The sequence below is a fragment of the Puma concolor genome, chromosome B4 (genome assembly GCF_028749965.1).
Source record: "Puma concolor isolate L17-30 chromosome B4, mPumCon1.1.hap2, whole genome shotgun sequence".
NCBI classification, from domain to species: Eukaryota; Metazoa; Chordata; class Mammalia; order Carnivora; family Felidae; genus Puma; species Puma concolor.
The window spans coordinates 61,746,984-61,762,562 of record NC_141673.1 but is presented as its reverse complement, the minus strand read 5'-3'; the positions used below and the strand labels follow the sequence as shown (position 1 = coordinate 61,762,562).

The 15,579-nt window shown below is 39.1% G+C and overlaps 1 long non-coding RNA gene across 6 annotated transcripts in view; it reads left to right on the top strand.

Annotated features, from left to right (window-relative positions):
• LOC147579116 (uncharacterized) overlaps window positions 1–14,533 on the top strand; it is a 76,336-nt gene extending 61,803 nt beyond the window's left edge. For all 6 annotated transcript variants that reach the window (XR_015253557.1, XR_015253560.1, XR_015253558.1 and 3 more), the window contains one exon: window positions 14,327–14,533. This is a non-coding gene — a long non-coding RNA (uncharacterized LOC147579116). The remainder of the gene's footprint in view (window positions 1–14,326) is intronic.
• The last annotated feature ends 1,046 nt before the right edge of the window (window positions 14,534–15,579 follow it).

Genomic DNA, 15,579 nt, shown 5'->3' with positions numbered 1-15,579 from the left:
ATGAAAATGAAAACATAGTTCACCATTAGGAGATTTCATCGTGTGGTGTCCACATTGTAGACTGAACCCCACTGATCCACACCTGCCCTTGTGTAATCCCTTCCCTTGGAGTGGATGGCATGTGTGACTTGACTCTAACTAATAGGGCATGAGAAGGCTCGTATGATGTCACTCCTTTGGTTATGCTTTGTTCATACATTGCAGGGACAAAATTTCCTGCTGGCTTGGAAAAACCAAACATTCATGATATAAAGTGCTTATGGGAGAACAAGGTGACTTGGAACTACAGTTGACCTCTCAGACTTGAGGGTGGCCTCAGCTGAGGGGCAGTAAGAAGCTGTGCTCTCAGTCATATAACTGCAAGGAAATGAATTCTGTCAACGACCACGTGATGTTAGAATAAGATCCAGAGCTTCAGAAAGGAACAAGTTTTGGCTGAAACCTTGCTGGCGGCCTTGTGGGAGTCTGTGGCGAGGACCTGGTGTTTTCGTGCCTAAACCTCTGACCCATGGAAACTATGAGAAAATAAATGTATAATTTTTAAAGACACACTAAATTTGTGATAATTAGTGATGCAGCAATAGAGAAGTAATATGATTGATTTCAGAGTCCTAAGTGTGTTCAAATGAAAGATCATTTGAGCATATGTGCGAAGAGTTTTGTTAGCTTTGGAATAACATTTCCCTTTTTACCTGAGATTGAGTATGGTGAATGTTGCCCACTGTCACCAGTCTTATTCAACATTGTACTGAAGGTCTAAGCCAGTTCAATAAAGCAGGAAAAAAAAAAATAGAAGAGGTTTAAGGCTTGGAAAAGAAGAAATAAAATTAACATCATTTATAAAGAACATTTAACATATAGAAAATTGAAGATAATTACTTGGGATTAGTAATAAAATTTAGCAACATAACTGTATATGAAGTAAATGTATCAAAGCATTTCTCATTCTTTCTTTCTTGGTTTTACCAGAAATAACAAAGTAAAAATTAATTTTTAAAAAACATTTATTTATTTTTGAGAGAGACAGAGATAGAGCAAGCATGGAAGGGACAGAGAAAGGGGCACAAACAGAGGATCCAAAGCAGGCTATGCACTGACAGCGGAGAACCTGATGCAGGGGTCGAACTCACAAAACTTGAAATCATGACCTGAGCCAAAGTTGGATCCTCACTGACTGAACCACCCAGGTGTCCCCAAATTAATTTTTGATATGAAATTATTATCAGTTCAAATGGATGAAATATCCAGGAAGAAATCTAATAAAACTTTCCCAGACATCTCCATTAAGAAATAGAAAATATTATTGACATAAATTAAAGAAAACATCAAATCCAAGAAATAGATCATGTTTATGAATTGAGGACTCCATAATGTGAATAAGCCGGTTATTTTAAAATTGTACGGGGGCGCCTGGGTGGCTCAGTCGGTTAAGCGGCCGACTTCGGCTCAGGTCAGGTCATGATCGCGGTCCGTGAGTTCGAACCCCGCGTCGGGCTCTGTGCTGACAGCTCAGAGCCTGGAGCCTGTTTCAGATTCTGTGTCTCCCTCTCCCTGACCCTCCCCCGTTCATGCTCTGTCTCTCTCTGTCTCAAAAATAAATTAACAAAAAAAAATTAAAAAAAATTGTATGTACTTTCAAAACAACTTTATAAAAAATCCTATAAAGTATTGTTGTGGAAATGACAAATTTATTTTATAATTTACATGTATAGCAAAAGAAGTCTTGGAAGAAGAAGAAATTTTCAAACCTTTCAAGGCTTATGACCAGATATGAAGACCTATTGTGAAGATTATCAAAAGAGAAAACATAAGTGTTTACTGAGTTCTTGGAAAAAAGAAAACTTGTGTAGCATTGGCGGAATGTAAATTGGTGCAGCCGCTATGTAAAAACAGTGTGACGTTTTCTCAAAATACTAAAAATAGAACTATCATATCATCTGGGAAATCCACATCTGGGTATTTTTTGGAAGGAAAAAAAATCACTATCTTGAAAAGGTATTTTCACTCCCATGTTCACTGGGAGCCTATGTAGAACAGACAAGACATGGAAACAACGTAAGTGTCCACTGGCGATGAATGGGTAAAGGAAATGGGAGATATACACAAATGGTATATTATTCAGCCATTAAAGAGAAGGAGATCCTGCTATTTGTCACATGTATGGACTTTGACAGCCTCACACTAAATGAAATAAGTCAGAGAGAGAAAGATAAATACTGTATGATCTCCCTTGTATGTGGAATCATAAAATGAAATATCAAGCTCAAAGATACAGAGAACAGATTGGTGATGCCAGAGGCAAGGATATAATGGGTGAAGGTGGTTAAAAGGCACAAACTTCAAGCTATAAGATAAAGAAGTTCTGGAGAATAATGTACAACATGGTGACTATAGTTCACCATACTCTATGTGTTCACCATATGTATCCACCAGTTGCCAAACGAGTAGGCCTTAAAAGTTCTCATTACAAGAAAAAAAATTGTAACTATGTGAGATGATGGATTTCCACCACCCCTATTGTGGTAATCATTTAGCAATGTACACATATATCAACCCATTATGTTGTATACCTTAAACGTACACAGTGTTATGTTATTTATTTCTCAATAAAACTGTACTAATAAACAACACTAGACATACCTCCTGGAAAATTCACTTTGGATGGTCCCTTTTTGAAAAAAATATTTTATGTTTTTTATTGTACTTTTTAGAGAGACAGAGTGCGAGTAGGGAAGGGACAGAGAAAGGGGGAGACACAGAATCTGAAACAGGCCCCAGGCTCTGAGCTGTCAGCACAGAGCCTGACGCGGGACTCGAACTCACAGATTGTGAGATCATGACCTGCGCTGAAGTTGGATGCTTACTGACTGAGCCCCCCAGGCATCCAGTTGGATGGTCACTTCTGTGAACCACTCATAGGTTGGCTATTTGAAGATGAGGGCCCTTGGCCCCTTCTGTTAGGTCTTAGACATGTCACGTAATACTTCTAATTTTGTTTTCCTCTTTTTGGCAAACGTGCAGCCAATGAGACTTATCTCGCATTTTTATCAGGAGAAAGTTATTTTTTAAACGTTAGGAATGCACTGTGAAATACATAAAATGTCTTCTGTCTATAGATGGTAGTTTAGCTCTATAGGATGAATTTCCTTTCTCCTGTGTGACTCTAGCCTGCTTTACATATGAATTATCCACGTGTCTCTCAGGTAGCTCCATGTGCTTCTGGGGAAGCTGAATCTACCCATGTCTTTAGGGTGGAACCTGTGGCTGAAACCTAAGCAAACCAGTGAGTGAATCTTCAATCTTCAGTCACAGTTGATTGTTCAGGAATGGAGGGATTCGTGAGAGGCCAGTGACTTAGGTTGATCCAATCAGACTGAAGCCAAAAGCTTTTGTATTGAAATAGGGGAAAGAGATTCATGCTTCATGTTGTACATAGTGGGAAAGATTTGAGGCCAGGACTGAGTGGAAGCCAATTCTAGGAGGATGAAGGGCAAAACTCACTGAAAATAGAACCAATCATCAAAGAATCAGAGGCAAGAAATGGAAAGAATAAAGTCCTCTGGTCCCACCATTGGGACTATAAGTTCTAGCTATATGTAAAGACAACTCTCTCTCTAACCTTCCCAGGCCATGAGACAATCATTTCCATTAATATTGTAGACAGTTTGAGATATTTTCCCCCTACATATCCAATTAAAAACGTTCTCCTTAGTACAATGTTGTAGAAACTTTAGACATTTATAAAATTGCTAACCGGGATGTGGAATAGTGACTGGAACGTGATAGGCACATTTGTCTTACAGTTGTTTTTTTGTTTTTTATCAGTAATAATAGTTAATCATCATTATGTGTAACAATAGTAAAAGTCAGCAATAAAATGAATGATCATTTATATCTTCCAGTTACTCAACTGGAATTACTCACAATGAATGTGGGCCTGACCATGGGACCTGAGCTTGGGCTATGTTTTTTAAAAATAATTTCTAGCTTTTTGTGTGTCTTGCGTCCACGAAATACAGCCAGACCAACACTAAACCATCCTACACATCTAGAAAACTGATTGGAGGATTAACACAACAATCTGCACAACCTGAACCACAGAATTCAGCAGGTACACAACATGAAGAGCTGAACCTGGGGAGCAAGAAGCCCCGAAAGGTAGGGAACCCCTTTTGCGGGTGGAAAGAGGACGGAGACTGGGGAGGAGGGGAGCATACAGGAAAAGCACCCCTCCCCAAAAGCAGCTGGAGAGAAAGTGGAAAATTGGAAACAGCCACAGGGACTAGACTAAAAAGGGAGAAAGGAGAAAGGAGAGGGTTTAAATTGCATTAAGACTGTAAACAAGGGGAGCACAAAGGCTGCAAGTCCGCACGCAGCTCGATACCTGGAGGTGCTCGGGTGGGAAAGGTGAATCCCCAGGAACAGAGTGGGGTCCAGGAGCTTCTTGGGCCACACGGGGAAAAGCGGTTCCACTGCTGGAACGACATTTGGTAGAGCCTGTTGAAGCCACCTGGGCCCAGCAGACCCCGGAAGGCAGCCACATTCGCTGGTGTTGGGGCAAGGTTGTTGAGGGTGAAGCCTGGTGCCAGATGTGTGTTGCGATTTTCCATGGTCCCTGAAACGCTGAGGCTACACTGTCTCGTGATTTTTTGGGGGGGCCGGCTGGCACCTGGCTGCAGTCTCGAGGGAAACCGGCAACAGCAGGATCCAGCGGGTGTTCCTGGGTGCAGCCGACATTCAGCCATTGCTCATTCGGCCATCGCTTGGTGAGACCCTCTCACAAGGGGCGAAGCGGGTCAAAGCCGCAGTCCTTCGGAAGTCAGGGGCCGGGGGAAACAGCCGCATGTGAGACAAAACTTGGGATAGAGGTACTGCCTGGAGCCTGGTCACGGAGAGTGGAAAAGCGGGGAGTGGACGAGAGCTGAAGACGGAAGAGCGGTGCGTGACTACTGATCTGGGAGAACAGACCAGGTGGCTGGGTGGTGCCATTTTTCACCACTCCGCTGCATGCGCATACGCACCTACCAGCCCCGCAACAATCCACCCCAGTAGGCTAGTAGCGCCATCTAGTGGACAGCGGAGCTGTTACACTGAGCCCTACCCACTGGGCCAACTTTGCTCTGCAAGAACACGAACCTCACTGCCAGCTTAATCTATAGACTATAAAGAGCTACAAAGACTGACTTCTAGGGGAAAACGAAGTACTTCAGTCCTACTTCAATCTGTTAGCAAGTTCATCTATTCAATTTTTTTTCTCTCTTTTTCCTTTTTCTCTTTTACAATTCTTTTCTTTTTCTTGAATATGTAAAGAAAAAACCTCATTTTTATTTTCAATTTTTATTAAAAATATCTGTCTTTAATTTTTATTACTATATTTTTTACTTTTGTGTAAATTTTTTCAAATTCTACTTTACTTCCATCATTTTATTTTAGTCTACTTCAGTGTACTCCCCTTTTCAAATTTTCAAACAATTTCCTATTTTTCTTTTTCTTTTTTTCTCTTTTTCATTTATTTTCTTTTTCTTGAATGCAGAAAGAGAAAAATTTCATTTTTACTTTCAATTTCTTTTAAAAATATTTTCATTTACCTTTTATTACTATATTTTTTGCTTTTATGTAAATTTTTTCAAATTCTATCTTACTCCCACCATTTTATTTCAGTCTACTACAGTGTAGTCACTATTTCAAATTTTCAAACGATTTATTTTTTTTGTCTTTTCATTTTTATCTTTTTTCTCTTTTTTGTTTTTCTTTTTTCTTAAATACAGAAAATGAAAAAAATTCATATTTCTTTTTAATTTTTATTAAAAATATTTTTCCATAATTTTTTTCTACTATATTCTCTACTTTTGTGTATTTTAGTCTCCTTTAGTGTATTCATTTTTTCAAATTCTCAAACGATTTCCTTGTGTTTTTCGTTTTTCGCTCCTCCCCCCCTTTTTTGTTTTTGTTTTTTTTTTTTTTTTGTTTCTCTAATCTGTCGAATCACTTTCTACACCCGGACCAAAACACACCTAGGATCTAGCATCATCTATTCGATTTTTGTGTGGGTGTGTTTTTAGTTTTTAATTTTAATATTTTTTTAATTTTAATTTTTTTAATTTCAATTTTTCTACCTCATTAATTCCTTTTCACCCTTCAAAATGACAAAACAAAGGAATTCACCCCAAAAGAAAGAGCACGAAGAAACGACAGCCAGGGATTTAACCAACACAGACACAAGCAAAATCTGAACCAGAATTTAGAATCACGATAATAAGAATACTAGCTGGAGTCGAAAATAGATTAGAATCCCTTTCTGCAGAGATAAAAGAAGTAAAAAATAGCCAGAATGAAATTAAAAATGCTATAACTCAGCTGCAATCACGGATGGATGCAGCGGCGGCAAGGATGGCTGAGGCAGAATAGAGAATCAGCGATATGGAGGACAAACTTATAGAGAATAACGAAGTAGAGGAAAAGAGGGAGATTAAGGCAAAAGAGCACGATTTAAGAATTAGAGAAAGCAGTAACTCATTAAAAAGGAACAACATCAGAATCATAGGGTTCCCAGAGGAGGAAGAGAGAGAAATAGGGGTAGAAGGGTTATGTGAGCAAATCATAGCGGAAAACGTTCCTAACCTGGGGAAAGACACAGACATCAAAAATCCAGAAAGCACAGAGGACCCCCATTAGATTCAACAGAAACTGACCATCAAAAGGCATATCATAGTCAAATTCACAAAATACTCAAGCAAGGAGAGAAACATGAAAGCAGCAAGGGAAAAAAAGTCCCTAACCTACAAGGGAAGACAGATCAGGTTTGCAGTAGACCTATCCACAGAAACCTGGCAGGCCAGATATATCCTGGTGGGATATATTCAGTGTGCTGAACCAGAAAAACATGCAGCCAAAAATTCTTTATCCAGCAAGGCTGTCATTCAAAATAGAAGGAGAGATAAAAAGTTTGCCAGACAAACAAAAATTAAAGGAGTTTGTGACCACTAAACTAGCCCTGGAAGAAATATTAAGGGGGACTCTCTGAGGGGACAAAGGTGAATATATATATATATATGTGTGTATATATATATATACACATATATATATATACACATATATATACCAAAAGCAACAAAAGATTAGAAAGGACCAGAGAACACCACCAGAAACTCCAACTATACAAGCATCATAATGGCAATAAATTCATATTTTTCAGTACTCACTCTAAACATCAATGAACTCAATGCTCCAATCAAAAGACATAGGATAACCGAATGGATAAGAAAACAAGACCCATCTATAGGCTGTTTACAAGAGACCCACTTTAGACCTAAAGACACCTACAGATTAAGAATAAGAGGATGGAGAACCATCTATCATGCTAATGGTCAACAAAAGAAAGCCGGAGTAGCCATTCTTGTATCAGACAATCTAGACTTTAAAATAAAGACTGCATCGAGAGATGCAGAAGGGCATTATATCATAATCAAGGGGTCTATAGACCAAGAAGACCTAACAATTGTAAACATTTATGTGCCAAATGTGGGACACCCAAATATATAAATCAATTAATCTCAAACATAAAGAAACTCATCGATAGTAATACCATAATAGAAAGAGACATCAACACCCCACTCACAGCAATGGACAGATCATCTAATCAAAAAATTAATAAGGAAACAATGGCTTTGAATGACACATTGGACCAGATGGACTTAACAGATATATTCAGAACATTTCATCCTAAAGCAACAGAATATACATTCTTCTCAGTGCACATGGAACGTTCTCCAGAATAGGCCATATACTGGGACACAAATCAGCCCTAAGTAAGTACAAAAAGATTGAAATCATACCATGCATATTTTCAGACCACAAGGCTATGAAACTTGAAATCTACCACAAGAAAAAATTTGGAAAGGTAACAAATACTTGGAGACTGAAGAACATCCTACTAAAGAATGAATGGACCAACCAAGAAGTTAAAGAGGAGATTAAAAAGTATATGGAAGCCAATGAAAATTCTAACACCACAACCCAAAATGTATGGGACACAGCAAAGGTGGTCATAAGAGGAAAGTATATAGCAATCGAGGCCTTCCTAAAGAAGAAAGATCTCAGATACAAAACCTAACCTTACACCTTAAGGAGCTGGAAAAAGAACAGCAAATAAAACCCAAAACCAGCAGAAGACAGGAAATAATAAAGATCAGAGCAGAAATTAATGCTATCGAAACCAAAAAAACCCAGTAGAACAGATCAATGAAACCAGAAGCTGGTTCTTTGAAAGAATTAACAAAGTTGATAAACCACTAGCCAGTTTGATCAAGAAGAAAAAGGAAAGGACCCAAATAAGTGAAATCAAGAATGAAAGAGGATAAATCACAACCAACACAACAGAAATAAAAACAATAATAAGAGAATATTATGAGCAATTATATGCCAACAAAATGGGCAATCTGGAAGAAATGGACATATTCCTAGAAACATATAAACTACCAAAACTGAAACAGGGAGAAATAGAAAATTTGAACATATCCATAACCAGTAAGGAAATCGAATTAGTAGCCAAAAATATGCCAAAAAACAAGAGTCCAGGGCCACATTGCTTTCCAGGGGAATTCTACCAAACATTTAAGGAAGAGTTAACACCTATTCTCTTGAAACTGTTCCAAAAAATAGAAATGGAAGGAAAACTTCCAAACTCTTTCTATGAAGCCAACATTACCCTGATTCCAAAACCAGACAGTGACCCCACTAAAAAGGAAAACTATAAACGAATTTCCCTGATGAACATGGATGCAAAAATCCTCAACAAGATATTAGCCAACTGGCTCCAACAATACATTGAAAAAATTATTCACCACTACCAAGTGGGATTTATACCTACGATGCAGGGCTGTTTCAATATCGGCAAAACAATTAACGTGATTCATCACATCAATAAAAGAAAGGACAAGAACCACATGATCCTCTCAATAGATGCAGAGAAAACATTTGACAAAATACAGCATCCTTTCTTGATAAAAACCCTTAAGAAAGCAGGGCTGGAAGGATCATACCTCGAGATCATAAAAGCTATATATGAACGACCCAACGCTAATATCATCCTCAATGGAGAAAAACTGAGAGCTTTCCCCCTAAGGTCAGGAAGAAGACAGGGATGTCCACTCTCTCCAGTGTTAGTCAACATAGTATTGGATGTCTTAGCCTCTGCAGTCAGACAAAACAAAGAAATAAAAGGCATCCACATCATCCAGGAGGAGGTCAAACTTTCACTCCTCACAGATGACATGATACTGTATATGGAAAACCCAAAAGATTCCCAAAAAACTGCTAGAACTGATTCATGAATTCAGCCAAGTTGCAGGATATAAAATCAATGCACAGAAATCGGTTGCATTCCTATACACCAACAATGAAGCGACAGAAAGAGAAATCAAGGAATTGATACCATTTATGATTGCACCAAAAGCCATAAAATACCTAGGAATAAATCTAACCAAAGAGGTGAAAAATCTATATGCTGAAAACGATAGAAAGCTGATGAAAGAAATTGAAGAAGACACAAAGAAATGGAAAAAGATTCCATGCTGCTAGGTAGGAAGAACAAATATTATTAAAATGTTGATCTACCCAAAGCAATCTACATATTCAACGCAATCCCTATCAAAGTTCTTCACAGAGCTAGAACAAATAATCCTAAAATTTGTATGGAACCAGAAAAGATCCCGAATAGCCAAAGCAATCTTGAAAAAGAAAACCAAAGCAGGAGGCATCACAATCCCAGACTTCAAACTATACTACAAAGCTGTAATCATCAAGACAGTATGGTACTGGCACAAGAAGAGACACTCCGATCAATGGAATAGAATAGAGAACCCAGAAATGGACCCACAAACATTTGGGCAACTAATCTTTGACAAAGCAGGAAAGAATATTCAATGGAATAAAGACAGTCTCTTCAGCAAGTGGTGCTGGGAAAACTGGACAGCAACATGGAGAAGAATGAATCTGGACCACTTTCTTACACCATACACAAAAATAAACTCAAATGGATGAAAGACCTCAATGTATGACAAGAAGCCATCAAAATCCTCGAGGGGAAAGCAGGCAAAAACCTCTTTGATCTTGCCCACAGCAATTTCTTACTCAACACGTCTCTGGAGGCAAGGGAAACAAAAGCAAAAATGAACTACTGGGACCTCATCAAAACAAAAAGCTTCTGCACAGCGAAGGAAACAATCAGCAAAACTAAAAGGCAACCGACAGAATGGGAGAAGATATTTGCAGATGACGTATCGGATAAAGGGTTAGTATCCAAAATCTACAAAGAACTTATCAAACTCAACACCCAAAAAACAAAGAATCCAGTGAAGAAATGGGAAAAAGACATGAATAGACACTTCTCCAAAGAAGACATCCAGATGGCCAACCAACACATGAAAAAATGCTCAACATCACTCATCATCAGGGAAATACAAATCAAAACCACAATGAGATGCCACCTTACACCTGTCAGAATGGCTAACATTAACAACTCAGGCAACAACAGGCGTTGGTGAAGATGCAGAGAAAGAGGATCTCTTTTGCATTTTGGTGGGAATGTAAGCTGGTGCAGTCACTCTGGAAAACAGTATGGAGGTTTCTCAAAAAACTAAAAATAGAACTACCGTACGACCCAGCAATTGCACTTCTAGACATTTATCCAAGGGATACAGGTGTGCTATTTTGAAGGGACACAAGCACCCCATGTTTATAGCAACACTGTCAACAATAGCCAAAGTATGGAAAGAGCCCAAATGTCCATCGACGGATGTATGGATAAAGAAAATGTGGTATATATATATATACAATGGAGTATTACTCAGCAATCAAGAAGAATGAAGTCTTGCCATTTGCAACCACATGGATGGAACTGGAGGGTATTATGCTAAGTGAAATTAGTCAGTCAGAGAAAGATAAAAATTGTATGACTTCACTCATATGAGGACGTTAAGAGACAAAACAGATGAACATAAGGGAAGGGAAACAAAAATAATATAAAAACAGAGAGGGGGACAAAACAAAAGAGACTCATAAATATGGAGAACAAACTGAGGGTTGCTGGAGGGGTTGTGGGAGGGGGGATGGGCTAAATGGGTAAGGGGCACTAAGGAATCTACTGAAATCATTGCTTCACTATATACTAACTAATTTGGATGTAAATTTTAAAAAAATAAAAAATAAAGGTAAATAAAAAATAAATAAATAAATGAACATTTCAAAAAATAAATAAAATAAACATTAAAAATTTTTTAATTAAAAAATAATTTCTAAAAAATGTTTATTTTTGAGAGAGAGAGTGCAAGGAGGTGAGGGACAGAGAGAGAAGGTGGGGGAGGAATGCGGTTCAGAAGCAGGCTCTGTGCTGATAGCAGAGAGTTTTTTTTTTTTAATTTTTTTCAACGTTTTTTAATTTATTTTTGGGACAGAGAGAGACAGAGCATGAACGGGGGAGGGGCAGAGAGAGAGGGAGACACAGAATCGGAAACAGGCTCCAGGCTCCGAGCCATCAGCCCGGAGCCTGACGCGGGGCTCGAACTCACGGACCGGGAGATCGTGACCTGGCTGAAGTCGGACGCTTAACCGACTGCGCCACCCAGGCGCCCCGTAGCAGAGAGTTTGATGCAGGGTTCAAACTCAGGAACCTGGAGATCATGACCTGAGCTGAAGCTGGATGCTTAACCAACCGAGCCAACCAGGCACCCCTGAGCCTGGGTTCTAAAAGGACCTTGTTGACCTTTCTCTCTCCTGCTGCCTCAGTGTTTCTTCTTCTTCATCAACACCTAGAAATACACAGTTCATGTCTGAACAGAGGACCCCTTCTCTTGACTTGGTCCTCTTTGAAATTGGGACATCCCACATTTCTCTTGTTTGTCACTAAAACCCTCTCTCCTATTTGGGCTCCTTCACCTGAACTCTGAAGGAGTATAGCCTTTCTGAGGGAGGAAGGGGTTTCAAATAATTTTCTTCCTTAGATAAGACCTGGAAAATTGGTTGTCTGGGATTGATCACCCCTTTCCACTCCCAGTCCGCCTTGTATATGTCAAGTATATGTTACTTTGAGAACATTTCTCAGTTGCCATGAATCCCTCAAGTTATGAATTCATAGCCCTTTGGATTCTATGGAGAATTCTTGTTCATTCCTTCCCTTCCACTATGTTCATCTGTTTTGTTTCTTAAATTCCACATAGAGTGAAATCATATGATATTTGTCTTTCTCTGATTGACTTATTTCACTTAGCATAATACACTCTAGTTCCATTCACATTGTTGCAAATGGCAAGAATTCATTCTTTTTGATTGCCAAGTAATATTCCACCGTATATACATATACAACGTATATTGTATATATACAATGTATATATTCCATTGTGTGTGTGTACACACACACACACACACACACACGTATATACAACATCTACTTTATACATTTGTCAGTCCATCGACATTTGAGTTCTTTCTATAATCTGGCTGGTTTTTAAAAAAAATTTTTTTAATTTACATTCAAGTTAGTTAGCATATAGTGCAACAATGATTTCAGGAGTACTTTCCTTAATGCCCCTTACCCATTTAGCCCATCCCCTCTCTCACAATCCTTCTAGTAACCTTATGTTTATTCTCCATACTTAAGAGTCTCTTATGTTTTGTCCTCCTCCCTGTTTTTATATTATTTTGTTTCCCTTCCCTTGTGTTCATCTGTTCTGTATCTTACAGTCCTCATATGAGTGAAGCCATATGATATTTATCGTTCTCTGACTGACTAATTTCGCTTAGCATAATACCCTCTAGTTCCATCCACATAGTTGCGAATGGCAAGATTTCATTCTTTTTTATTGAATCTGGCTGTTTTTGATAGTGCTACTCTAAATATTGGGGTGCATGTGCCCCTTCGAATCAACACTTTTGTATCTTTTGGATAAACACCTAGTAGTGCAATTGCTGGGTCATAGGGCAATTCTATTTTTTACTTTTTGAGGGACCTCCATTCTGTTTTCCAGAGTGGCTGCACCAGCTTGCATTCCCACCAGCATTCCCTTTCTCTGCATCTCCACCAGCATCTTTTGTTTCCTGAGTTGTTAATTATAGCCATTCTGACAGGTGTGAGGTGGTATCTCATTGTGGTTTTGATTTGTATTTCCCTGATGATGATGCCATCTGGATGACATCTGGATGTCTTCTTTGGAAAAGTGTCTATTCATGTCTTTTGCCCATTTCCTACCTTGATCGTTTGTTTTTTGGGGATTGAGTTTGATAAGTTCTTTATAGATTTGGAGTACTAACCTTTTATCCAATATGTCATTTGGAAATATCCTCTCCCATTCCGTCAGTTGCCTTTTAGTTTTGTTGATTGTTTCCTTTGCTATACGGAAACTTTCCATCTTGATGAGATCCCAATAGTTCATTTTTGCTTTTGTTTGTCTTGTCTCCAGAGACATGTCCAGCAAGAAGTTACTTCGGTCAAGGTCAAAGAGGTTGTTGCCTGTTTTCTCCTCTAGGATTTTGATGGTTTCCTGTCTTAAATTTAGGTCTTTCATCCATTTTGAATTTATTTTTGTGTATTCTGTAAGAAAGTGGTCCAGGTTCATTCTTCTGCATGTCACTGACCAGTTTTCCCAACACCATTTGCAGAGACTGTCTTTTTTCCATTGGTTATTCTTTCCTGCTTTGTTGAAGATTAGTTGGCCATACATTTGTGGGTCCATTTCTGGGTTCTCTATTCTATCTCACTGATCTATGAGCTTGTTTTTGTGCCAGTACCATACTGTCTTGATGACTTCAGCTTTGTAATACAGTTTGAAGTCTGGAAGTCTGTAATACAGTTTGAAGTCCAGCTTTGGTGTTCTTTTTCAACATTACTTTGGCTATTCGGGGTCTTTTGTGGTTCCATACAAATTTTAGAATTGTTTGTACTTGAGGAAAATTTCTCAAATATTGCTTTATAGCCTTTCAGTGTCGGGGCCATTGCTTGGCACCTTGCACAAGGGTGAGTAGTGGGCAGTGCATGGAGGAGAAAATGAGTATATATCCCTGGTGAGAAGGTGGCAGGGTTGCTCTGTTGAATCGTAGAGGGAGAACTAGTATCTGTGGACCTACCTCCTGGCCTCTCCAGACTTTGAGCTTATCTGGGCTCCCAACCAGGCCTGCAAGCCCCATTTTTGGGGGATGAACATCTCATGGCCATTTGACTCCATGGAATTCAGTGCCATTTGACATTTGTTGGTTTCCTTGCAGATTCCCCAAATGAAGCCACATTCTTCATCCTTTTTGAAATCTGCTTGACGAATATTTTATTCTCTTGCAGGCCTTAAGGATTTGCTTGGGAAAATTTTTAAGACGTGATTGTGAGATGGAAGTCTCCTGGATGTCCTGCATGTGATCCTGCTGGGCTCGGCCAGAATGTCCTTTCATTTGATTTACTCCAACCACGTACCATGCCTATCATGTCTCTCCTATCTCTAATCAGTTTGTTTGTTTTCAAATAAAATTAACATTTGAGCAACATCAAAAATAGTACATTTTTAAGATGCTGGGAAGTGGTTGTCCCATGCTTTCATCAGTCCTTAGTGACAGATACCTGGAATTTTATTTAGTCCTTCCTGTGTCATTGTGAAATGGACTTTGTGTATGTCTACCCAATTTTTACACATAAGGCCCTCTTCTTGGGTGCATCAGTAGAGACTAGAGGTTTCTGTAACATGAATGCACTAATCAACATTTACTAGGCTTGAATATCCATTTTTGATTCCACCAAACTCTACTATTAACTGAGCCATAATTCTTCTCTTATCTGCAATGATGTAGCAGGTGAGAAACAGGAAAGCAGCCCTGCCATGTGGGAAGTGACCTGGCGGCATCAGGTTTGCAGTTCTTAGGGGCTGAGCTGGGTTGAGAGCCAGGACATGGTGTTATCTTGTTGGACACAAAGAAAGTTTCAGAAGACCAACAGCACACAAGGGCACTTAGTGTCTGTGATGAAAAGAGGCAAAAAGTAAGATCACTTCCCAGTTACGTTTCAGTACAGACAAAAGCAATATTAGTGTGCCAAACCCACAGTAGCACATGTCTCTTTTTCCTAGATAATGAATGACTGCTGCTTCATTACCAATCACTGCTTTTGCTTTTGCCTCATTAAGTCTCTTCTTCTAGAAAAGGTTTCCTAAGACACCCAATCCTAGCATACTTACGCTCCCTGACCTCATCCAGCCCAGGGCAGAGGCCTGCTTCCCCACAACATCCCCTCAATCACCTAACACAAGCCCAATTCCTTTTTAAGTGTTTCCCAACACCCTTGAACTGAAGCACCACTTTGAAATTCCCCTTGGTGTGTGCCCTTCCTCACTGTAGTGACAATGAACCCAAACTTCTCAGCTACAGCTGTGCTCCTGGCGGTTTTTGGCTGGAGGGCTTTGATACTTGAGCGCATAATTGGGATGGATATTGTGTATGAATGAATCACGGTGTCTTCATCCTTTCCGCTGTGGACATCTATCTAGTTTTAACCTGCAGCCCAGTTTTGATATGCTTGTAAATGGGAACATTTACTTATTTAATTTT